The sequence below is a fragment of the Drosophila simulans genome, chromosome 3L (assembly GCF_016746395.2).
Source record: "Drosophila simulans strain w501 chromosome 3L, Prin_Dsim_3.1, whole genome shotgun sequence".
Lineage (NCBI taxonomy): Eukaryota > Metazoa > Arthropoda > Insecta > Diptera > Drosophilidae > Drosophila > Drosophila simulans.
Window position 1 is genome coordinate 4969705 of NC_052522.2, and position 26672 is coordinate 4996376.

The 26672-nt window shown below is 40.6% G+C and overlaps 1 protein-coding gene and 1 long non-coding RNA gene across 2 annotated transcripts in view; one reads left to right on the plus strand and one right to left on the minus strand.

Annotated features, from left to right (window-relative positions):
• Positions 1 to 26672, minus strand: part of LOC6736836 (connectin) — a 128189-nt gene that overhangs the window by 94060 nt on the left and 7457 nt on the right. The window contains exons 2-3 of the mRNA XM_016170173.3: positions 20563 to 20589; positions 5336 to 5369 (exon numbers count right to left, since the gene is read on the minus strand). The gene's annotated coding sequence lies outside the window, so the exon portion shown is untranslated. The remainder of the gene's footprint in view (positions 1 to 5335; positions 5370 to 20562; positions 20590 to 26672) is intronic.
• Positions 23118 to 24184, plus strand: LOC123327166. Its single transcript, XR_006541693.1, has 2 exons — positions 23118 to 23731; positions 23818 to 24184. It is a non-coding gene; the product is annotated as an uncharacterized LOC123327166 (long non-coding RNA).

The following is a 26672-nucleotide window of genomic DNA, read 5'->3' on the forward strand; positions in this document are numbered from 1 at the left end:
ATAAATTTCTGAGAATGTCCACATTGACCAGCTTAGTCCAACATCATCAACAACAATCGGGCAGCGTCTAGACCGACCAACAATAATTCCACAGAATAGGTAATCATAATGGAGATATTGCTGCCAAAAACTGTAATACTGAATCACAGTCGGAATCGTTGACGAGAAGTGTGGCCACAAAGTAGTTGAGGGTTCTCAGTTTACCTTGAGGTAATTCGCTACACAGAAATAAAAACTTGAGTTTGCCAAAGATAATAAAAATCAGAGTATTTGTAGAGCATTGACTAATATGCTACTATTTAAAATATTAAAAAATGTTCACAATATTCCCTTCAAATTTAATAATAGTGTATTTTAAAAGACAAATTTTTAAAACTCACATTTAAATATTCTCACTTAATTTCACATAACCAGAAAATCCCTTAGTGACAACATTTATCAGGTTGAGCACACCTACCGAATAAATGACTCCTTTCTTTTTCGCCCTTTAAAGGTTTTATTATTTAAATCTGAAAATGTAATTAACCATCAATATACGATTGACAAAATTTATTTGAGTTTTTTACACCTCAATGGTGATTTTTTGTACAGTCGCCTGATGGGCGAAATTTGTTTTCACAGGGTCGAGAACAATGCGATTGACATTAAATAAAGAACGGCACAATGCACAATGGCAAAAAATGTGTGGCCAAACAAGAAAAAGCGATGCACCATGACACTTTTAATACGTTTACTATATGTATATGCATAGGCAAATGGCTTTATTAACACAGCCAACAGATATTGATATTGTCTCTGGGAAAGACCCAAAAATATGCAACCAATTCTGGCCAAAGGTAAACGACGAGCAAACACGGCGGCTACGTGACATGCGGCTGAATCCGTGCATTTTAATTGAATAAAATAATATTTACACAGCTAATGGCTTCATTGCATCCGTCTAAAGCAACAGCTCCAGACAATTAACGCTTTTTAGTGTAAAACACTTCAAATCCGACTCATTCGTGCCGGTATTCACTCGACGCGGCTTTATCCGTTGCAATAACGCCAGCAGTCAGCCCGATTCCGGATCCGGATCCAACCGCAGAGTCCCGGGCGAGCGAAAACCGTTGACCAAAAACCAAAAACCCGAACTGAGGTTCTTGCCCCGCCCGTTTTTCCCTCTCACCCGCCGCCTAGTTGCCACTGATAAAACGGATTAAGCGCTGAAAGCAAGGATTTAATCTCTAAAAATGTTATTCCACTGGCATACAAAAGCCTTGGGGTCAAAAGTTCATACGGAGTGGAGCTTGAATGGTTTATGTAGTTCTTTAGAAGAAGAACCATTTCAGAAGAGAAATAAACTGAATGAAATGAATTAAAATATAGTAAGAAATAATCTTAGTTTTCTCAGTGTATTCATTAGTACTCAAGAGAATGTAAGTCGTGGTGGTTTGGTGCACTGTCATTGTGGGTGGCAGGTGCCTTGACTCTCAGCAAATTATATTCTGTATCTCTGATAAAAATCATTTAATGACAAGACGCGCCCGTCTACGCAATTAAGCCATTTAATTTAAATGAGATTAATCATAATTACAAGACACGAACCGAAGTGGATGGGTATCGGTCTAGGGGTGGTGCTATTACATTAAGTGGCTTCGACTACGGAGACTTTGGTTTTCCATGGCAGTTTGCCGGGGCTGCGGTCCGAACTGTGAGCGACTAGGGGGACAGAGGACTCTATGACGATGTTGATGGCACTGATTGACAGCAGCTGGCTGTGGTTTTACCATGTGTAAGCCCCTGTGGCCGGCTTGAGCCAGCATTTGGCCCGGTTATTTGCCTCGAGTGCAGCCTGAGTTAATTTAAACACAAGCCGCAGCAAATTAACCTAATGCCAGTCGCGGCTCCTGGCGTTTGCATTAAAATAAGGCAGCCACCACCATCAAGTGGCAGCCAAGTGAGTGGCACGCCCTGTAATGAGCTATGCTCAACTACGTCTCCTTCAGCCGTGAGTGTGTGGAAAAAACTACCAATAGAATCCTTAGCCACATGGCCTGTGGCACAAGGGAGCTGCCTGCTCGATTCTATGGTTTCTGTTTCTGTTCCCGTTTCTGTTGCTCCTGCTCCTGAAACTGCTTGCTGCAATGCAATTTATGAAAAATAATTTAAATATCAAAAGGCTTTCGTTTTAATTACGCGCAAGACAAAAGCCAAGAGGCGAAGTCAGAACCAAAAAGGAAACGTCAGTGCTCAGTAGTTTGGACTCGACCCCAGTTTCACTTCCAATACTTCCCTCTTTTTCAACACCGAGAGGTTAAAGGTTAGTATTTGCTACATAACAGTTTCCAAAAAAAAAAAATATATAACATAGGTCTTAAATTATAAAATAAAATACCTGATGGAACCGGAACTTAAAACTGTAATAACTTAAAATATAGGAGAATTGCTCTAAAATAAATACTTAAATAGCTAAATATTTTAAATTTTTTTAGAAAATAAATCTAGATCTATTATTTACTATTACCAATTAATTAGCCATGCTAATTATGAATCGTTTGTAATTTTTTTTCGGTGCACTTGTCAGTTGCCTTTTCTGTTGCTTTAATTCCTGGCGACGACGCCATTTCCATGCCCGCTGCGTTTAAATAATTAATTAAGATTGATGCAGACTCATTTGTCTTGCTGCGCCAAGGACGAACCAGCCAGGAAGCCGAGTCCTGTGTCCTGCGTTCTGCGTTCAGCGTCCTGCGTTCCGTTCACTTTGCATTTTGCTTTTCAATTTATTTTGTTGATGTTGCTGTTGTTCGCGTCGCCTCCGCGTTGTGTGCCCGTGTTTCATATCGAAAGATTTTGCATTAGTTTGCATTAAAATTTCACTTTGTTGGTGCCGCCTTTAAAACAGTTAGTGTCGATGCCAAAAACGCGAACGAAAAGCGGGAGCTCAGCATTTTCGCCTACACAGCAAGCGAGTATTTTCCGCAACTCCGGCTTTTACATAAATTTTCCTCCGGTTCCAGACAAAGTTGCATTTGCTGTAATTACATTGTAATGCCCCGATCCGGCCCATTGCCCCACCATATATGCACATTGGGCGGTTGGGCTGGGGGGCGTGGCATTTCGCTTAGTAAGCACGCATGCATTCGCTGCCAAATAGGCGGATTACAACGCAGAAATGAGTTTATAAACAAGCCCCATTCAGAGCATACAGATAAAAAATAATTGCAATTGCCGAGGCGGAAGGAAAGCCTCCATGATTGGGGAATTGCTCCAACTATAAATCTCTCCATCCATTCGAAGATTTGCTCGGAAAAGCTTCTTAAATTAAGAAGCCAATGTATTCCTATATAGGTCTACTTTATACGATTGACTTTTGACATAATTATTATTTGACATTAAAAGTGTAAATTATTATGTTTTAAGCACCGTAAAATTTTCATTGTTTTATTTACCTTTAGGGAAAATGTCTCTTTTATTACAAAATATTAACAAATAGCAAAGCTAATTACAAGATGACAAAAAAATAATAATCAAATACAAACTTCCTATTTAATAAGTAATATGTGTCAACAAACCTGACTTTAAATTTAATTTTTATTCAGAAATTTATTTGGTCTTCGCTTTTATTTGGCATATGCAATTATATTATCCCTATTTGGAAATGTAAATTTCCGTTGGCTGTTATTCGGTGTGAAACGAGTGTGTGTGGTGCAAGCTAGCTTCTTGATTTTTACCATGAATTTATTTATTTAAATAATCCCATTTGTTCGGAAATTGTACCATCATGGCGGCGACAGCGTAACAAAATTTAAATTTAAATAATAATTAGTGGGGCGAAATCGCTTTCGATGAATCGAAGCCCGCGCAAATTGGCAAATAGCGCACAAATAATGGCAAATAACAACATAAAATTAAAAAAAACAAAAGCCTCTCGGACGCTACTGTTGCTAATGAAAACGAAATTAATTAATTTAAAACAACAATTGCCCGGTATCATGCAGAATGGTGCTGAAAAAAGGGCAGCCGGCGCACACGGCGTATGCGTAATTCCAATAGCACCCACCACTGCAGTGGCAACATGAACCTGACTTCCATGCAGATACATACGTGTATATAGCCATATACCCATACATACATAAATGTAGTGTGTACATATTGCGAGCGATTGAAAACGCCCACACTTTGACTGGGCTGTCATGCATATGTAATTATTTCATAGCAAGCAAAACGATTCGCACGGCAAATGTTTGGGCCGTGCAAACAAGCTTTGAGAGATCCCCACTCGGAGGGGGGCGCTACTGCCACGCCCCCCTTTCGGTTGCCGGCATATTAAAAATAAAAAGTGGTCATGGCAGGGTACGCGAGAGTAAGGTAGTAAAGGGTAGTAAATCCGTAGCAAAAGTTGGGCAAACAGCGTTGAGCAGGCAAAAATTGTTGCATATTTTTGGGGGCACGAAAAAGCCACCCAGAAATGGCTGAACTGAACCGAACCGGCAGGTAAAAGACCAAAAGACCACGTACTTAGCCTGATTTACACGTCGCCATGGCGAGGAGCAGGCAGCGAATTTGCATCACAAATGTGTCTTTTTCAGGTTGCTTGACTTTGCATAACCCCTTTCTGTGCGGAGTCCCCAATTGGGATACACACTGCTCAAAGTAATAGAGCGGGAATGGCTCCATTTCATATTTTCTCGGGCATCATTTGCGTACGATTTGCATCACAAAGAATGGAACGCCTTTTTTCTCGCAGCCTGCATAAAATATCTACTTGGGGTACACTCAGCTCAAGTTCACTAATTAGCAAACATTTCTAATCTTTGCTCTCGGCTTAAGTTGGCAAGGTGCCTTTTGGCTAAAAGGGAAATCAACTTTAGGGCAATGAAACAAATTACATATTCCTTTTGTTACCTTGTTTATGTTCATTAAATTCTCATATAAAAAAGTAGTACAAGTGTTTTATATTGTAACTTAGATTTCACTGCCCATCTCATGTTGACTAATTAACAAGCATCCATAATGTATTCTGAATGAACTTGGAATAAAATTTCAGCATGGGCAAGAAATAAGGACAATGATTATGAAATCTCTTTGTATTAGATATTTCCTACAGATTGGTTTGTTGTTTACCAAATTTGTTTTCAATTTGTAAAATCAATTGAAACTACAATCCAAGCTGGCAGAACATTCATCAACACACCCGCACCCACATGTGAACGCATACAAAGGATATTCATAAATGGGAAAAGTAGGGAGAACAAAGGGGCTCGACTTGAAAGTGATTTATGGGAATGCATATTGATATTGCCAAATTGCAATCAAACTCGAATGAATATTCCAAATGACAAAAAGAACTTACCGCAAATTGTTGTGTGCCAGTGTCTTGTCGGAATCTGCAATGGAAATTATGCAAAATCATTGTAGCAAAAATAATTCGACAGCACACTGAAAAATGGCAAAAATAGGGGCTTAACCTAGATTTCGTTTTGGTATTTATAAAAACCTGTTAAAAGGCTGGAATACATGATGGATTTTCCCTAATTAAGACAAATAATAAAGAGAAAGCAAACTCTCCAATCGATATTGTTGATAGTTCTTTTTCCAGCTCTAATTATTGCCCAAATTATGCTAAGTATGTGTTGGGTGGACTCCACATTTGCTTTGTCAGCTTGCATGAATGTCCTGTCTTTGTGTTTGCATTTTCCTTATTTGTTTAGCGCTCAGACACACACACATATACCACTGGCGATCCATTTGTTTAGACGGTGTCCAATCGTCTATGAAAATGTACCAACATGGCGTCGCGTTGAAAGTTGGCCAAAACGATTGGGGGCGGGGTTGGTTGGTGGAACCAGGATATTTGGCAGGGGTTACACAAATACAGCGACCACTACACTTGCAAGTGGATCAATAAGTGAGCTTATCGTCTGTTTTACACAAATACTTTTGTCCTTCGGACAGTGCAAATTTGTCGGCATTTAAGTGCCGCCTAACGAACATCCTCCATCCCCGTTTTATTTCATTTGCAGTGCACTGAGTGTGCAGCTGCATGCGAATATGTATGCAGGTGTTTGACATTTAATTCCAATTGCTTTTACCTGCAAATTGACATTTCATGCTACATATAAAATGGCTGCCAATATATTTTCAAGCAATGTTCTCGAAATCAATTTGGCCAGAAAAGTGCAATTATAAGTGGGCCATTGCCAGTCGAAACCAGTGGTTTCGATTTCCGGAACACACCATTCAATTGCATTCATGTCGTTGCAATTTGTTCAATCGCTCTTTCTCTTTTTTTTCCTATCAATCCATCTATATTCCTTTTCTCTGGCTAGAAATAAAAAAAAAAAATAAGGAAAACTTGCTACATGTACTGGCATGTATATTTCGCATTTGATGTATTACCTTTTTAATTGCCATAAAGCATTTTCATGTTGCTAAAAGCCTGTCCGCTGTCCATTCAGCTATCTCTTTCACTCAAGGCTACCCGTCCCTCTCCCACCCGTTGTGCAGCTGAATTCGTACACCTGTTCGTAAGCTTATGCATTGTGAACATGCGAGCTAATAGCTGCAGAGCAAGTTGTAACTTGAATTGGTGATTTGCCCGTAATTAAAACCACCTCTGGAGGGCCGTAAAACTGATAGATATTCGGGCAGTACATCATACGCTTTATCTAAGGCCAAAGTTCAAATAAGGACATTTGAATTCAAAAGTAAAAGTGTCAGAAAGTTTGCAGTATACTTCTTGAATTTACAGACTTAAAGTGGTTACCTCTAGGCACCGTTGTTGTATGCCGAGTATTGTTTAATAATTATGTTATGCCCAAGTGATTGTATTAGTACATAGTTTGAGCCGCATTTCAGCTGTGACAACTTTCATGGCAGCGACTTGATTAACTCCATTAGGTGTAGTTGCCCGGCTATAATCATATTAACTAATACTGATTGACTGCTGCGACACGGACTATTGACTCATCAGTGTCCGGCGTGTTTTTCTATACGCTTCGCCGGGCTGGGAAGCATGTAATTTGCCGTAACAATAAGTACGAATGTTTACAAGCAATAAAACTACCCGTACAACCCAGTGGCACTCATAATGATATATAGACCGCAAATGCTGCACACATTTACGGGCCGAGCGTGCCAGCTCCACCACGCACACAAAAGCTTTAATTGTTATTTTAATGATAAAAATGGAGACAAATTACATTTCCACCAAAAATGCTTTGGGGGGGCAAAGCAGATAATTGTGGGCGTGGCACAACCAGCGGCAATAACGAAACCGAAAAGCAACAGCACCAGCCATAAAAACTAATAACAAACAATAGCAACAGTTCATTACTGCTGCCTGTGCTCCACATTAGGCCCCATTTGGTAGTCGAGTGACTGCCTCCCAGGACCCTCCAATTCACTCCACTCCACTCCATTCCACTCGGCTTTAATCCTGGCACATATCCGCACCCTTTGGGGAGTGCTCTTGTATACCTACAAATCGACTCATTCGGCAGATTTATCTGTTTGCATTAGCGGCAAAGGAAATCGATAAAGCACCGCTGGGGATTAATGAGCGCACCATAAGGGATAAGTGGGACACCGCCAAAGGATTTCCAGTTTAAAGATAAGCTCGGGGTACAATAATCGCGTTATTAAAGTTGTGACTAAACTATTTTATAATATTTTAAAACACAGATGACATTGCAGAAATTTAAGATTTAAGAACATTTTTTAATCTGGTTTGTTTTGAAGTTTCCTTCTTAACTCTTTCTTGGCATTTGAACAGTACATATTTTTAATTCACGTATTTTTTGCAGTATAACCCATAAAGCGGAGAAATTATGAACTCCCCCGAGGGGCGTAGGGCGTGCCTAGTCTTGCATGTCAAATGTTCATTTGGCAAAATCAAAATAGAATAATTTAACTTTTAATTGGCAAGGAGGTGAAAGTTCACGTTCTTGTTATATGTAAATACGGCAAAATGTCTGGCCCAAAATTGGCATTCAAGTTGAAGCAAAGAGTTGAGTTCTTAGAACATCCCTCTGCTCGGCCTTTGATCCCACCGCTTTGAAACCAGCATACATAGTGGTTTGTCCCACTTCAAGGAATCGTTGGCCATAAATTCGTTGGCTCAAAATGGGAACCAGCGAACATACCCGTTCCTGCCACTTACGAATTCATTTCAGTGCCGCACTTTATCACCAAAAACTGGGTATGTTTTCCTCGGTGATGAGAGGGTCGTTTTGGGGGCCGAGATCCTCAACAAAAAATTGAATAAAAATGCACTCGGCGTGCAGGAGCAAAGGGCAAGATGTTGTGTAGCAGCTAGTAGCTGCTAGCTACGTGTATTTCAAGTGCATATTTTGTTTGATAAATTGTTGGCCACGTTCGCCGGGTCGAAACAAGAAGGGGAGCCTTCAAGGAATGGGCGCCCGGGGAGACACAAATATGGCAGCGGCCCGGCAAAAGTGTATAAACGTGCGGCCTCCCAGGGATGCCAAGCCATTCCCGATTCCCACTAGTTACGGCAACAGCGTACTACATACTATATGCAAAGTAAAAGTCTGGCCCAGAGGCGGTAAACAACCTGGCGACGAGGACGAGGACGACGACGACGTCGACGAAATATGAAAGTGTTAAATGGCCAAGGGAGCGGAGTCATGAGGGATCGGCTTCTGACTAGAATTCTGCTCTTAGCCTGCCGAGTGTTGCCATTGCCACTGCCAGGGGTTTTTTATAAGCCAGCACTGGGAAAAATAATAACAATATGCGCAAACAATCATCACAATTTAAAAATGTAAAGAAAAAGTCAAATGCAACTACAAATATGAGAGCCAAAATATTTTATAAAATAAGCAAATGATATTATACAAGTTTCCCTCTAAGTTTTAATGTGTAACACAAATTCTGAGACCAACATTATATTTTTGAAAATATATTCCTCACATTTTTCTCTGCTACCGTGTGTTAGCAGTGAGCTCATATCTTTGACTGGTGTCTATGATATTTTGTTGACAGAATTAGGTCATTGCCTGCGAGCGCCCACAAGCCATGGCTAAAGATTAACATGCAAAGCAGTCTTGGGGGCAGGAAAAAATGGAAAACACAAAAAAGAAGTTTAATTCAGTACACATTGCAACTTAAAAGGGCTTTAGTGACAGCATTTGCAACAATTTTTTTTCGAGAGCTCCATGTATGAATGCGCTGAAATTTGTTGACTAAAAAACAAGACACTTACAAAATCTGGGGGAATTCATGAATTTTAATTGGAAACTTTTTCGCCTGCCGTCGCCACAAATTCCCACAAAAACCCACGAAATTAGCCATAAGCCGCATGGCCACAATTATATGGGCCAACCAAATATTTGGAGTGTCATCCATTCACATCTGTGCACAGTTGTAAAAATATTGTGGCAAAAGTGTGTTGTCAATTTGAGCTTGGGGTTTTTGCTAACAGCCAACCAGCCAACCAGCCAGCCAGCCATCCAGTTGCATATCAAAATATTTGTGGAATCCTGTGACAGCTGTCCATTGCCGTAGTCGGAAACTTTCTGAGGCTGCTCTGGATCTGAATCTGAATCTGACACCCTCCTATGTCGAATTAGGTCAGACACTGGGGGAGCTAGCAGGACAAGGGAGCCCAAGGATCCTAGCTGGTTTCTGGCTGAGGTCTCTACTTTTAATGAGACGCATTTCATAATCAGCGCGTGTGCATGGCCTCTGCAATTGACGCCGTCATCCGGCTCGCATTTCCGTGTTTGCCATAAATTCGCATCCCAAGCGTTGCCACTTGAAGGCAACTAGAGCTGTCGGTGGTCGTTCTCGTTGTCCTGGCTGCACAGTAAAAAAATGTGTGGGCAATACATAAAAAAATGCCAATGTACATACGTTTGGACATGTTATTTTAAAAACACATATCACTTCCTAGACATCCTCCCATATTTATGGTTGCAAGTTCATACATTTTCTCTCAGTGTGGTGTCGCGGTTGCCACAGAAGCTCATGTGAGCTGTGTTGGTGCGATGACAGCGAGGCGGAGCCGACTCATATTAGTAATGTGTTGGCGGTGTCCTGCCAGTCCTGCCTGTCCTGGTTGTCCTGGATCCTCTGTGGCCTCTGCGTGGGCGTTGCATTTCAGCTTACCATGCAACGAATGCCTTTAAAAAATCAGCAAAAGCCGGGCAAGCCAGGCTGTTGACTTCATTTGTTACGATTGCTTTGACAATGTTGCTGCGTCATTTGATGCCCATTTGCTGCGCTCGCTTGAGCACCGCAATATCACACATACGCAACGTTATTCGATAGGTATACGGTGTGGTTTCGGGTCTGAGCTTCTCTCGTTAAATGTGAGTGTGTGTGTGTGTGCTTTGACTCAAGTGGATTGCGGATTTTGCATATTCCGTGCTGAGATTTGCTTTTTCAACTGGGATAACAAACAAAGGACTTGTGCAAGCAAATGAGCATTGTAATTGAAGTTGCCGGGTAAATGGATTCAAGCAGCAATACCATTAAAATGTTTAGCGAATTTCAATTAAACATTTAAGGTATTAGCAGTACTAGAACGTTTTTAAATATTTTGCTTTTTTCATTTTATACGTTTATAATCTCTGTATCAACTACTTTGCATTTTGAAATATTCACGCTAATTACAAAATGCCATAAATGTTTAATGACCTTACCTTTGACTTTATGATAAAATCAACTATTTTTCATTCCGCTTCGTTAATTTAATCTGTGTAATTTTTACAACCAACGCCCACAATCAAGTAGCTTAAATGCCAAGCGCACAAACAGGACCAAAAAAAATTAAACGAGACTTCGGGCCCTGTAATTTGCCCAAATTGAATATTACGCATACGCCCCGTTAACCAATCAAACGACACTTAAAACTCAGCAAGATGGGCAAGAGAAATGCCAACAACGGAGGCGTTAAACACAGCCTAATCAGATACATATACACACACACTCACAAGGAGACACAAATAGAGTATAGGGGCGTCGTTTAAGGGGGGTCGCCAGAGGGGGATCCCTTTGATTGGTGCACAAAACGAAACACTTTCCATGGCGCCGCTCGCCGTTTACCATTCACCGTTGGCATTTGAAGGCGCTGCGCCGGCCAACATACCTGCGGCACATTATCCACTCTATTAACGCGATTAGTTACACAAATACAAAGGCACAAAGGGCGAGCTAACGCACACGCACACACACGCATTCGCTCACAGACACGCATGGCCGGAAGTGGGAAATGGCGAAAGGAAACAAAACATTGGCGAACAGGATAAGGCCTGGACCCCCTCCGGCCAGGATAACCGGTTGTCCGCCTCGAGGGCGAACTTACTTAGCAAATAAACATTGATTAATTTGTTGACAATCCGCACTCAGACACTCACACACACTCACACACAGACAGATGGGTTCGAATGCCCTTTGAGTAATGGGTGTGAGACCATCGCACGCATACCAAATCGTTTCGGACCTCAATAAACTTCAATAAATGTTAAAAGGTTATGTACGCGTCCGCACACCCGAAAATGTCCGAGCTTTGACTTAATGGACACCGCATCGAGGCACATAAATCTTTGGACCAGCCAACTTTCGGTTCGTCTGCTGACAGGTGTCACCCGATGCGGGATTATGCTGATCAACAGTTGCCTCCTTGACAATTATGGCTCGATTGGTCAACTGGTTGCGGCTCCATCTGATTTGTGGCAGGGATTAATTCAACAAGGACCACTCGGACATTTATCATCGACCCTGGGTCTGTTTGGGAATCCTTGCGGCTTTTCTATTACACGAAGTCATCCAGGAACATGAGGTATCCACTAAGTTGTATGTTTTTAGCCTTATAACTAAACGATTAAAGCTGTTAACAAGTTATGTTAGACCTTTTATACCAGTATTCCCACATTATCTAAAATAGGAAATTTTAACTGCTGTCTGTTTAAACAAGATTCAAGTAGTTTACAAATGCAATGACTTGACTTTATAGTTGGCTAACTGGTTTTCACATACTATTCTTATCTTGATGAGCGCAGTTAATTTGTTAATGGCTACACTTAGTGTACTCCATGTTCAATGTGAGGAACCGAATGGTGCATATTTCCGATGCCTTTATGGACAATTGCTGGCACCGCAAACCTCATTCAAAAGCAATTTAAATGCTCATTACGGCTTTAAGCAGCGGCGGAAATTAATTGAATTGCCGTTTTTCAACCGCATATACACACACAGTCGCACAGCCATTTCCTTTCGCACTCATACACCCTTACACGCTCACCGATACGAAGGCATTCAGCCAAGCCACAGCCGCAACCGATACGACACTTGAGCAAATACACACAAACACAGCTCTGGGTTGGAAGGGGCAAAGGGGGCGTGGCCGCTTAGCTTAAGTTACAACAACAATAGCAAGGGCAAAGTCACATCGATTACTCTGCTTATTTCATTAGGCAAAAGTTTTGCGCAAATGCAAATTAAAGAAAAGAACAATACCAAAACAAAGAGCGAGCAGTAGACAAAAGACGAAAGCAAAAAGCGCAGCGAAGCGCAGACAAAGCAGCAATAAAAACAAGAAACCCTTATTCAAATACACACTCGATCTATTCACGAATTGATCCGATTAGCGTTGATTGCTTGAATTTCATTTAAAGCAAAAAATAACGCAGGGATTTGGATTCGGTTTTGTTTGATGTGTCCGGTGTTGGTTTTAACACACCGAAGCCCCTGATACCAAAGCGAACCATTCACTTGGTTTCCCCCGCTCTCTGAATGCTCAGCCAAGTAAATGTTTGTTAACTGCAATTCAAGTTGCCATTTGCCTCTAACCAAACATGGCAACACTCAATTATTGGCTTCGATTTGCCATCAGCCTTGATTTAGACTGGGCTACCTGGGGAAAATGCCAGAAGGCACCAAGGTGCAAGCTCTAATTTATGTACACAAACTGCCACAAACGTTGAACGACAGCTGCGATAAATTTAAATACTCATACCCTGTCAGGACGAGGCGCAGGCGATAAGAGCCCTTCTACCCACACACACCTGGTAGGGTAACCTCTTTCAGAGCTCTCTGCTCATCAGACACATGCTAAAACCTCGGGCTTACATTGCAGCTAAAATTAGATAATAACAGCAACAATGATTTTCTCTAAAACTTAAAACCAATAAAAATATATTATATTGATATTTTTCCCAACTTAATAGGATATATATAATATTCATTTGCAATTATCGTGTATTTGAATCAAACCTTTATCGAGAAATAGAAGTAACTGAATAACTACCAGTTTTTCACAGTGCTTATGCAGCTGGTGACCGACTAAAGATGCCAACGCCTCCACCGTCTGGTCTGGCTGGCTCAAAGTGGAAATTACTTTGGGAAAACCACTCGGAACGCTGCGCTGCGTTGCGTTTATTTAATGGCCTTGCACAACCACCCAACCAGCCACCTCCACCACTCCTCCGCCAAAAAAGCGTCCAATGACTTTAGCCTGGTCAACTGGCAGCTCTCGTTGCCAAAAATCTTTCTGGGCGTTGGGTAAATATTTGAGAGCCCAGGTTTATTTGGCCGCCTTTGATAACCAATTAAAAGCAGCATCACAGTCGACTGCCCCAACACCCTTTGACACTCTGCAGTGCGAGGAAGCGAGAGGAACGATCCGAAGAATGAGAGAGAGGAGAGACTGAGATTTATGATGCAAGCCGTGACACTAAACAGCTTCCGCCATTAAACACGAACACGACTGCCACATAGGAAAATCTGTTTAGCACTACAGTGCTGGCGAAAATTTTAGAAACCACTTTTATCGCTACACTATTATTAAACACTGTGCTTTTTGGGTGACTACGAGTTTTTTGAAGGACCTTAATACTTAGCACACTTCTAAGAAAATTTGTTTTTGTGTTTGTATTTTTCCTATTGTGTTTGTGATGCTATATTTACTCAGATTGTTTTTGGCTTCAATTTATGTTTGTCTGTATGGCTGCTTAACCCATAAAACGGCGCGTTGTTGCTTTTGCCCACTTGGCGACACACTAAACTCAACTTAAATATAAATTATGAGCATCTTAAAAAGCCACAGCGAAAGGATAATTTTCATAAATATTCGAGCCATGTGGCTGTGTGTCTGTGTTTATATATCTGGTGGCTGCTTGGAAAAGTGGGAAGGCAGCTGAACGGTTTTTGGATGGCAACCAACCTGACTCCGGATGGCTTCCGTTTTTAAATGCCTCTCCTTTCTTCTCCTTGGCTCTGTGCATAAACACACAATTAAAAATAATATTTTCAACGCGACGGCAATTAATTAGGAGCCCCCACACACACACACACAGATGCAAAATGAAGACTGTGCACATGTGGCGCTTGGGTGGAAAACGGGGGCTTAAAAACAAGGATTGAAAGGAGAGAGGCCCATCCTCTGCGATTATGGAAGCCACTTTTTTACTCAAACTTAGTCGGGGTGGTTACGTATAGGATAAATGGATGCTATTAGCAGCGGTTAGCAAGCTCTTTGATAATGGAAGTGGCTGCCGGAGGAGATAAAAAGCGCAGAAAATAAGTCAGGCGAAAGTTATGAAACCCAATATCTAACTGGCAACTTATTGTCATTTATAATCTTGTCGATATATCCTTTAGAAATCAGTTATTAGAGTGGAGGTAGAGTGGGTGTTTTTTAGATATAGGTAGGCTTAGTTGTACGGAAAGAAATGGGTAAAACGTCTCTCGTAATAATCCTGATCAACCCTTTAGGGTCAAAAGCGTTCTTCTACTTTTCAATGAATCTAGTTTACCCTTTTACTCTAGAAGTAGCGGGTATGAAAACATAACCACCAAAGAAAAGGAAACCGCGTACAAAGCTCGTAAGTCGAATGAAGCAGTCATGTCTAGCCGTAGCTTTTGGCTGTTAGTTGGTTTTTGTTGCTTGGGTTTCGGTGTTATTTATGTCGCCACGAGCTGAATGAAACTAGCCACGTCTCCTCACCTTCAGCTTTTGATATTTATTCACATTTCGCATTCGTCACTGAAAGAATTTTCTGGTACTTGAAGACCAATGTAACTTTAAACAAGAGTTCGCCAATCTGAAATGTCATATTTTGCCTACAAAATATCTTCTTATCGTTTAATATGACGATACAACACTGTCTTACGATTTTAACACTGGTTCATATGTTAGGTTTCTTAAGGTGTACTCAAAAAGATGAAAATGCAAAACTCCGGCAAGGAAACTCGCAAGTAAATCTGGTATGTTTCCTGCTCCCTTGCCATATTCCCCAGTTTTGTGGGCGTAGGATGGCTTCGCGGGAGCGCTTAGCTCTGATATATCACTAACGGCACTGTCACTTCCTCCTGCCACTTTTGGCGGCCTTGTTGCTTTTGGCAATGCTCACATTAAAAGTTCATTGCTTGCGCATAAAGTACATCAAAAGCTTTGCGTACTAAATAACCGCAGTTTCAGTTTTGTCGCTTGTCGTTGCAGCCATTAAATTCACACAGGACACACAGGGATACGATTTTGGACTGCTATGTTGCGCTGCCACTGTGTGGGTAAATTTGTATATTATGCAAATCCAAGTTTTGTTTTGGTTGAGCGCTCGTAAAAACTTTTTGGTGGTCCGCACGTTTGTCCGCTCGGTTTGATAGTGATTCCCGGCATTATTGTTGTTATTTTTCCTGCCGCCGGGTCAAATCGAATTTCGCATTTGCTGGGCCAAAAACATTATCGCATAAATAATGACATCTACAGGCATTTAAAATGTCTGTCATTGGTGGAACGTTTCATTAAAATAAACCAATGAAATGGCTTACTTTAGTTCCCTTTTCGCTTACACGGAAGAAAATATAATATTTTTAAACTTATAAAATATTTAAATATATTTTAAAATATATTTTATATAATGTTACTCTGTGAGTTTTAAATATAAAGTCATGAAAGATATGGAAATACTTAAATTAAGCTAAAAAATATTAAATATATTTTATTTGAAAGCTAACTATTATAATTTCCATTGCCTAACCCAAATTTTGGATAAAGCTTCGGCCATATATCACTCCACATCCACACTAGTTTATTTTTGGCTTTAAAGAAGCTTTGCTTAATTGCTTTATGGCTAACCGTAAATTGTTTTAGCGCCCTTTGCCCATATCGGCGGTTCCACAATTAGCCAACTTCATTATGCCTGCTGCTAATTGCAATAACAAAACAAAGTCTAGGCAAATGTGTAAGCCATAAATGATAACCGGCAACCGTAACCGACGACAACCGACCGAAAATTGCCGCCAAAAGGTTGGCCAACTGTGCCAGGGGCGGAGGGAATCTCCCACGCACGTCGTAACCGCCGTACTCGTACTCCTGTAAATTGGCCAAAAGCCGCTTATAAAGGTAAACGCAGGGCAACACACTTTCTGGGCCCAAAAGTAGCACACAAAGTGGCGTAAAAATAAAAATGAAAAACCAGAAACCCCACTTAAGACTAAAAAAGAGGAGCGCGAAACACCCAACAAGTTGGCAAAAAAGTAGCACACAAAATGTATAAACGAGAAACCAAAAAGAGTTTGGGTCACGCCAACAAAAAAAAGGAAGGTCCATGGAGCTCTACGCCCGAAGGAGCCATGTTGCTTTATTTCAATTATGATGATGATGACAATATTAAAATGCCCCAAAACTTTGCTACCACACGCCCAGACATTCCGAGGGCTGCTAATTAAAAGACCAAAACCCATGTATATATATGTATGTTTCTATATACTCTATGAGCGCATAAGCCAAAAGTCCAAAGTCATGGACTAGGCAACGAGATTTTCTGGCCAGGAGGAGCACAGCCTGCCGTGTTGTTGATAACCCAAACAGGTCCTTGAGCACACAAATCACATAAATTCCAATTGAGTGCATATTCAACGAGTAAATGTGGAAAATACAAAATTTACTGTGCAGTCGACTGGGAGTTGACTCTCCTTTTCTCTCCCTCGCTCTCTTCGAGGGGCACACAGTGCGTATGATTAATTTCCTTAATTTTGGGTATGTGTGCCTACTTGAGAAGACGAATTCCCATTTAAACGACGCTGCAAACACACACACACAAGCACATACTCGGTAAGAAAAAATAAAGAAAAAGGGAAGGATAAAATCACGGAACAAGTTTCAGCAAATTCATTAATTAAACAAATTAAGCTAATGGCTGCGGCTTGACTGCTCCCAACAAAAAAGCCTTCTCGTTCGCCAGGGAAAAACTCTTCAGGCACAAACAGACAGAAAAGAAAAAGAAATCCTTACCAAAAGTGTAAATTTATAAAAAAAAAATATTAAGAAAAATGAACTACAAGAGAAATTGAAAGAAAGTCGTTGCAAAATATTTATTTGCTTTTGCTTCTGGGCAGGCTTGAAAGATCCATTAAAAATATGAATAAATTGTTAGCAAAATAAATTGAACATGGCCTTTTATTGACAGGCAACAAGGAGGCTAATTTGACTTTGAGATTTAAAAATAGAAGCCGCAAATTTCTGAAGTCCAACTGGAATTTATTTTACAAACTGCGAGCTCCTTTCATTTTGTAATTTTAAAATTCGTTTAAATGAATAGACTTAAATTGAAGTATGCTCTTGAATTTACTGCCTTACATTTTGGCTCCACAAGGAGCTAGGTTATTGAATATTTAACTTGAGATAATTTTTTACTAGGCTGCAGGCTAAGCGTCTTAATAGAAAGATGAAGCTTTTCATGATTTTGGTCTCAATAATAAATAATAAGAAGCAAAATAAACCCCTTAAAAATACGCAATGAACATATTAATATTTGGTTTTCTATACATTCATATATATATTTATATATATATATATATATATATATAAATAATATATTCAATAAAGAATTTAGGTGTATTGAGTTTGAGAAATTTTGTAGTTCCCATAACTTTCCAGGCTCTGTGTAAAAGGATAATTCAAAATTAAAAACTTTAAATGTTTTTAACTTTACAAGCGACAAAGGCAAATCACCCCGTATTAAATGTAGACAATTGAGCCTTCTGTTCCGCCTCCAAAGTGTATCCTTTTGTCTTTAAATGGTGTTTAACTTCAAGTGCCTGATGCCGGCTCAAACTTTTGCCACTCAAATTTGTGAAATTAATGCGATTTTCCCGGCCAACGTTCTCCCAGTGGCAGTGACAGTTGTCGTCTATTGAGTGTGGTGTTGCGGTTGCCCCAAAGTTGCTTAAAGTTTTGCCACTTTGCAGCTTGCGAGGATTTCAGTGGAGGCGCATCCGGAGGAGCAGCTCATCCACTCCGGATAAACTTATGTCATGCATGCATAAATATATTTATAGTTACAAGCGGAAAAATGTGCTATGGCCATGGGAGGTGGGTCAGCCACAAAACGCTCTCAACTGCGTGCCAAAGATTTATTGTGGTGATTTATTTACCGCCCACTGTACCTCTGTGTGTGTGTGTGTGTGCGGGAGTGGGCCAGGCTCGAAGCTTATTTATTTATTCATTTTCTAATTTATTGATGTTTGTCTGACCCAAAGCGTTTTTGGTTCGACCCACTTGGCCATCAGCTGTTCGGCTGATTAGCCCTGGAACTCGTTGAGAAAATGGAAAAAGGGGGCACTTAAGCAAACGAACACGCTTCTAATTTCAAACCAATTTAAGTCTGAGAAACTGAGCTCATTCCGCAAATGTATTACGAATTGAATTCTTGTTTAATTTGTGCCCTTGGCACTTTTGAAACATCTTTTCCCGAACTTCTTAAGTCGAGCGTAAAATTGCAAAAATAACAACAAAAAATCGAGTATATTTTAGCTTTTGGGCCTTTGAGATATTCGGATTAACCCCAACTCCTTTTCCTGATTCAATGTTAAGCCTCTCAAAGGGCATTGATAATTATCATTATGTATTTTGGATTATGTATTATGCATTTCACACCTGCAGGCGAACATTTTGATTAAAGCCTATCTAATATAGGTATTAGTTGAGAAATCAGTTTGATATTGATTAAAGTCCGTTTTCGTGCATACATTTTTGAGGAAAAAACTAGTTTCTCTTGAAATGAAGTGTTAAGTTAAACATGCAACAATACGCTCTTAAAGGCGTTTTGAAGAAAAATATTGGGGAAAACTTTAAAGGTTTTAGTTTATAAAAACAAGAATGCGTTCACCGTTTCTTCGCGTGTTTTCGCAAATATCTTCCATTGTGTTTTTGGTTTTAAAACTTTTTAGATTTATTTGGCGCGTTTTTTACTGAAATAACACGCGCACCAGAGCAGCGCAAAATCAGCAGCAGATCCAGCGCATTTCCATTCCAGGCAGACGCAACTGGGAGCAGGAGCAGGAGGAGATAGACGCCGACATGGATTTTTGATATACTCCCGCATTTGCTCCATTTTGCGTGGGGTTTTTTGTTTTTGGCAGTGATGCTGATTCTGCTGCCGGCTCGTTTATTTGCCTCCACTTGGTCTGTGGTATTTTTTATGCATTTGCATAAAGCGAAATGTATTTCTATGCTATGTTCTACGCTTTGCCAACATTTTCACTACTGTTTTTTCTGGCGCTGCTTTTATTGCACGTTTCCCTTTTTGGCCATTACCGCACACAGTTGCATTTTAATGAGCGCCCGGCGATGGGCACCTGTGCGCACGTGTGCAGACTTCTTTCAATCACTGTCTGCCCGGGTCCTCAGTCTGTTTGTCTGGTTGGTTGTTTGTTTGTTTGTTTGTTTTGCCAGCGATTTGTTTGCGGACTAAAGTCTCGATGCGACGCCCCCACTTTAGTGCTCCTACGTCATTATAATGCAGCTGGAACTTGAGCTCAACTGAACTGACGCCTTGCCCTCGTCCTGTCACTTAATTAAAAGGTTGGAAAATCAACACAGGCAGCAAAAAATAAAAAATAAGAACGAAAGCCAACCCCACAAGAGCTGAACTCAGACCGAAGCGGACAACTTCAAGTTTTGTAAGGAGCAGGCAGTGAAGTGCTTTGAATTTTTAAAGGGGGTTCATTTGACAATTTAGTTATTACAGCTTAAAAGTCATTATCAGCTATATTAAATTTTAAAAAATAATATGCTGATAAATTTGGGTTAATTTCACTTAATTTAATTACACATTAGAAAATATGTTTATATTTACATGTTTTGTTCTATATGTGGGTAAGCTATTCCTTATTACTGGCAAACGCCCCCCTTGCCCAACGCCACTGCCTTTTGAGTGGGTGATTCGAGGGGTTCGCGGATTTTATCGCGCTCGCCTTTGGCTGATTGTGCCAATTATGCAGCGAAATGCGCTGCTCCGAATCCGAATCGCCCTCAAGTGGTTTATGCACTTTCAAATCATAATAATAAATCCAAAAGGCGCTCCCAGCCAGCCAGCCAGCAGCAACAAAAACAACGAGGACAACAATGGGAACCGAGCTGAGCAAGTGCCATTTGGGTTTCTGCCTCGATGGAAATCATTTAAATTTATCGCGAGCTGCATTTCACGCCCTGCACTCTTAATCAGCCGGCGTCGTTTTTGGCATTATCCGTGGCCCATTTTCCACCACCACTTGGCCGGAAAAGTTTTCGAAAAAAGGCGAATATTGAATATTATTTATTTTAATGCTTACCCGAGTAAGGACGAACTTTCCAGGGAGCTGCAATAGATTGGAAATGGGAAAGATGAGAATTTTAGTTTTGACCCAGTTGTAGCGTTAATAAACTAATAGAAAAAACACAACATGTTTGCATATATTTGTATATTTACTTTAATCTGGCCACTTAAAGGCACTTTTCGCATTTCATTTATTTGCACATAATTATTAAGCCATAACTCATTTGTGCAGCAGTCAACAGCAATTTATTGCCCTAATCAGAGCTCGGCGAAATGTAATTTTAATTTCGCAGCAATTTGCAATGCAGATTGCGTTTTTTCTGGCATTACAAAATTTGAGCATTATGCATACAGTATTCATATGGATCATCACAACGGCTGTCATAAGTGACGTGATTGATTGATGATGTCACTTAAAGCGACCAACGAAATAACAGCAGCAGCAGTTACAACAGAAATGTTCTCCTCAAACGTGCCAACGTGTAAATAAATAAATAAATCAAATAAAAAAATGATTGAATCAACAACGTAAAATAATTAAATCAACATGAATGATTTAACGCTCCAAATGTGTTGAAACAAAACTCATGTGACATATCCACTAGCCCCATTCCACTCGACTCCCCACAAAGCATCCAATCACCGGGGTTCACACCTGTTTGGATGGCGTGAGCTGTGCACCTTTTTGTGTTGACAACTGCTGACAGGACGAGCGGCAAAAACAGGACCAAGGACAGCAACAACCATGTCTATGAAATATCATGGACATATGTATAAAAAATGCAGTGCAGCAAACTAAAACAAATCTTAAAAAGCGAAAGCAAGTTTTTCGAAAGTTACCGACACACAAAGTACTCTGTTAAAAATTTAGATCTCAACCACTTTAAATTAAAAAGTAAAAAAGGTGTTTGATGATGATGTTTTTAGTCTAATCAAACTTGGTATAAATGAATTATGATAATCCCTTTAATCCTCACTAGGAGAATTTAGAAGCCGATGGTTTACAAATCATTTATGGCAAATATTATTGAATTTAGCGATCAATAATAATTGCAGAAGAATGTAGACAAATTACTAAAACAATACTTTGTGTGCACTATGCACTAAAAACTATGAAATATTTATTTACATGAAACCTTATCAATCAAAAGAATCCCATTATATAAAATTACAAAGGTAACTAAATATTTAATCTGTGCTAGATGGTTGAATTTCAAAAAACTGTGTGCCACTAATGGTTCGATTTTTATTCATAACAATGATTGCGTTAATTAACCGACTTAAGCCTGGATAAATAATCCCTTTATTAAAAGCAATACACACTCAATTCATCTGCGCAAATTCCCGGCTACTGCGACACAAAAGATATTTTATCGAATTTTTTTCACAGAATTTCTTTGCTTTTTCGACAAATATGCAATTCTCTAACCCGCAAATATGAGCTTTGTTGAAAAATGCATGCAGTTTAATAACTATTCTTTTATTTTTTAACTGCGGATATTTGGTAGCTTACGAAAATGCATTTAAACGGTTGGCCAAAAAAAAAGTGGGTGGTGGTAATAAAATGCCATGACAAACGTTACGCATACGCCGCGTAGACCGCGCCTCGGAAATGGCCGCAAACGGGTAAAAAATGAATGATACGAAAAGAGAGGAAAAGCGTGGAAAATCGAGAGGGAGAAACAGTAACTTTAATCAATATTGAAGCAGTTTTTGAGGCCAATAAATCATTTCATAATCAATTTTGCCACTGACATGTGCGCGTGTGTGTGTGAGAGCAGAGATGCAAAAAAGGGGAAGAGCACCAAAGAACGCAAAAAGAAGCAATACAAACACAAAAAACTTTGAGCCACCTTGTGTCATGTGACTGTATGTGTGCGTGTGCGATAAACAAGCCACATGTACAGCACACACCGCTGCATTGTAGAGTGCAAAAAAAGAAGGCAGCGCCAAAATAATCAACAGATGTTGCCAGCAACAACAAGATGAAGCGCAGGACACAGGCCAAATGGCGTGCGTGTGCCTCTCCCATCGAATGTGTCGGTGTCTGTGTCCGTGTGTGCGTAAATGAAAAGCGGATGTTGAAAGTTCAGCGCAACTGACAGGACCAAGCACAGGGCTGCATCAGCAATGACAGCAGCAGCAGCAGGAGCAACAGACCCAAAAAAGTATGCTACGACTGGGAGCGGAAATTAAGTGTGACCTCTTCGCGAGGCTGCGAACAGAAACGGAGTCACAGTACGAGAACGAGAGCGAGAGAGGGAAGGAGAATGGAGAAAGAGACGAACGGAAGAGCATTTCCGGACTGATTGATACCCTGCTATGATATTGTTGTTTCACCGCTGAATATAACGCTATTCAAGGGCTTTTTTGGTAGCACAGTAATGTTTTATTTATTAACCTAATCATAATACCCATAGATGGATACCCAGTTTTAATATTTATTTTCTTAAGATATCCTTGAAAATTCTTTTATGAATACCTATAGAGACCTATCTCGAATTGATACAACCCCAATTTAGGAGTCAATTCGCCTAGTACCACTTCTAAAAAAAAACAGCGACGCATATCAATGGCCAGTATGTACTATGTAGTTGGGGAATGGCGAAAGGACAGCCTGACGGACAATGGCCAAGTGCTGCTCCGACACTCCATTTTCTGTTGCCACCGGACCCGCTTTCCGATCCGCACCGTCCCAAAAACCAACACCGCCGTAGTAGGCCCCACCCATTTGTGATTGTGTTTGCGTGTTGTGATGCGTTCAAAATTGTATTTGCCTAGAATTGTTCGTCGGGGAAAAGGATGCAGCTCCAATTGGGTTCCCGGCTGCTTGCCGGATTTTTTCATTGCATTTGATGAGTGCGCTGGCAGGGTTCATGGGGCTCCTCCTGCAAACGGTTTTGTTATCAAACAATTTTGTTTGGCAAACAGCCATTGAAATGCTGCGATATATATCTATGGAATACCGTGTAATAAAGCCGCTCAACTGGAGCCAATAACCACGCCTTCAAATACAATAAACCAGTAGACCAGCGGCCACGACCAATTGAATTTGATGGCCATCAAAAAATATTCCGAATTTTCTTCTTCACCTAGCCCCGCTCAACTTGATGGATTGGCCAGCAAAAAGTTTCTACCTCAGCTGAAATTATCTCAGAATCGCACAAGTGTTGGGGTCACAATAAGTAAGTAAGCGCAGGAACCGAATAAAATACAATAAAGTGCTATTACACAGCGCAAAGTGCAATGATTAATCAGATTTATTTGTCAGTTTTATTTCGTGCTAAAAGTGTCAAAGAGAATATTTATAAAAGTTTATTAACACTAAGTACTTCGGCACAAACACACTGCGGCAGCACAAACATAAAGCGAAGGAGCACATTAGAACTGACCATAAAACACAAGCAAAACAGTTGCCAAGAACAACAAACGAGGACGACATCGAGGACCCCAAGACGGGAGCAAGTTGAACGCCCTGGAGCGATCCCACAAGCAGACTTCAAGTGCCACCAGAAATAATACCAACAACCAAGCGGCAGTGGCAACAACAAGGAGCATCTGCTCTGCGTGGGTGGAATGGGATTGGTAGTGATTTGGTGCACTTAAATAAATAAATGGATCATGGCAAACACTCGAAATTCTAGAATATCTCTATATACTTCATTTAACTAGCATACCCCTATTGTTAATCAGTCTTCTGATTACACACAAATAATTTATAAATATATTGTGTTAATTTAGTAAGTCTGTTTTAAATATACTTATCAAGCGCAACAGTTTACAGTTTTGATTGCAAAGAATTTAATAACTTATATTCGAATTTTAAGAATTTTCGTCTCTGCAAAAGGACAAAAAATTCGCCCCATTGGGAAGTGCACAGAAAGTACTTAGGATGTCTTTAAGTTAAGCATAAAAAACATTGGCGCTTACAACTTGGCCCCAAACATAAATCCCGCAAACACGCAGTCGCACAACCACTCGACATAGATATATATATATATGTAGTCAGAGAACACAGACAACACATCGCACATATTAAGACAGATTTTGGCCTTAGGCAGCCATCTCAGCTGGCCTGACCAGCATATTTAGGCGGATATTTATGGCCCACAGTGACGGGAGCCAGCTCCCAAGAAGTGGGATATGTGCTTCATGGCCATGGCAACATGGCAGCACGTGTGTGCGTGCGGGTTTGCTAGCTGGAAAAGTTTCAATAGCCAAATGCCTATTGACGGCGCAGAAGAAGTGACCCGAAAGCGAACCGAACGGGAAATGAGATGCTGCTGGCTGGGAAAAGGAAAAGCGGGCGGAAGGAGGGAAAGCGCCGGGAAATGTCTTCCTGCATGCCGGGCCACTCAATGACAAGTGGCAAATGCTCGCCGGAGTACACAGTCTTACATAAGTCTCAGAAACAGTGGGATCAAGGCACCATTGGATGCCATACAAAATCACTGATAATAGTGGCCAAATTCGCCACATATTCTGAAAAATAAATTTAAAAAACTCACTACTATGACACACATTAAGAATACATAGAGCTGTTTAATGGCTAAAGTTAAACGATATGCATTCAAGATACAAACAAAATGTATTTAAAACCCTAGATATTTATTTCCAAATAAAAGTAAATTGTGTTTGTTATTTACAGCCCAAAGGAATTTTTCTGTTGCGATGTCGGCCAAATACGAAACATTGATATGATGCTGGGGTCTGGGCGAAGGTGGCTCTAACCATTCAGTGGCCATTGGGGACTGGGGAGCAGTTGACACTGGCTGCTGCCAAAGTGGCCAAGAAGCGGGGGCGTGTGAGTAACTTAATAAATTTGACAACAATGCCGCACAAAGGCAAACAAATGCAACTAGCGTTCAGCAACCAGAGCTGTCACCAATTTGTCCAGTTTGGCCATTGTTGCCGTTGTTATTGCTGCAATGTTCGTCGTGGTGCATTTTCAATTTGTTTTCGTGCTCTGCGGCGTGCTCTTGTAAACAAAATCCGGCGGAAAATGCGAACAAGCGACGCTTACCAAAAGTCAAGCGGCCAAAAAGTCAAAAGGAAATGCTATTTTGTCGCCCCAAACCATATACCCTACCCCGCCCCCTTCCCATTTGGTCAACGTTGACAGGCGTGTGTTAAAGTCAACACTCCTAGTGCCTCCCAAATATGTACAAATTGCCCAATGTTTGTTTGCCATTCGGTTGCGAGCTGGAAACGCTTCTTTTCGGCTCTCGAAATGAATGCCATGCGAACGGCTGTACTGGGATGTTTTTAATAAATATCCAGTTCGGACCACAAAACGCACTTTGGCTTATTGAAATTGAAATTGCAGCGAGCCAGCACACAATTCCCATAAATGCACCAAGTTCTCGCTTGGCTGAAAAAGAAAACCGGCAATAAATGTAAAACGCATTTACTGATATGCCAGTGGTCAGAATGCATTAGCCAGAATGCACCCGCTTCAGCCCAATTAGCAGGAAACACGTCCGCTCCTTATCCCCATCCTCCGCCTTATCCACATTCGCATCCGTAGAGTCCTCGAGAGTGTCGCCTCATTAGGGCATTTCGTCAAACAATCCGCGAGTGGAGGCCGTCGGCAGTGCCATCTGTCACTTCACATTTTCGGATGTTTCCACTGCTCAGCAGTTGCATCATAAGCAGAAATTTTCATGCAATTTATGTCTTAAATATCCATGCAAAATATTTATAATATAAAATAATTGCAGACTAGCAAAATTTACTAAGTGTCATAGAAGTTGTTAAAAACTACTGTAAAAACTTGTGTAAGGCAAATGCACTGCCTAATTTGAAATTCATGCCTGCTGCTGGCCAGTGGAAACAAGTTGGAAAAAGGAGAGGACCTCGCTTTCTGTATTTTTTAGTATTTGCCCGCTGCCGTCGCACAAAAGCCACCTTACACATGCTATTAATGACAGAGCCACTCGGAGTGCGGCTGTGTGTATGACTAAACATTTACATTTCATTAAAACTAAAAACAACACACAAAGCAGTAAGCACGACACGATAGCGAATACGAATGCGAAAAACGAAAAACGAGTACGCAAACTAAGCAAATACATGTGCAGAAACGGAAAGAGGAACAGAAACGGAATCAGGATCTGAGACCTCCGT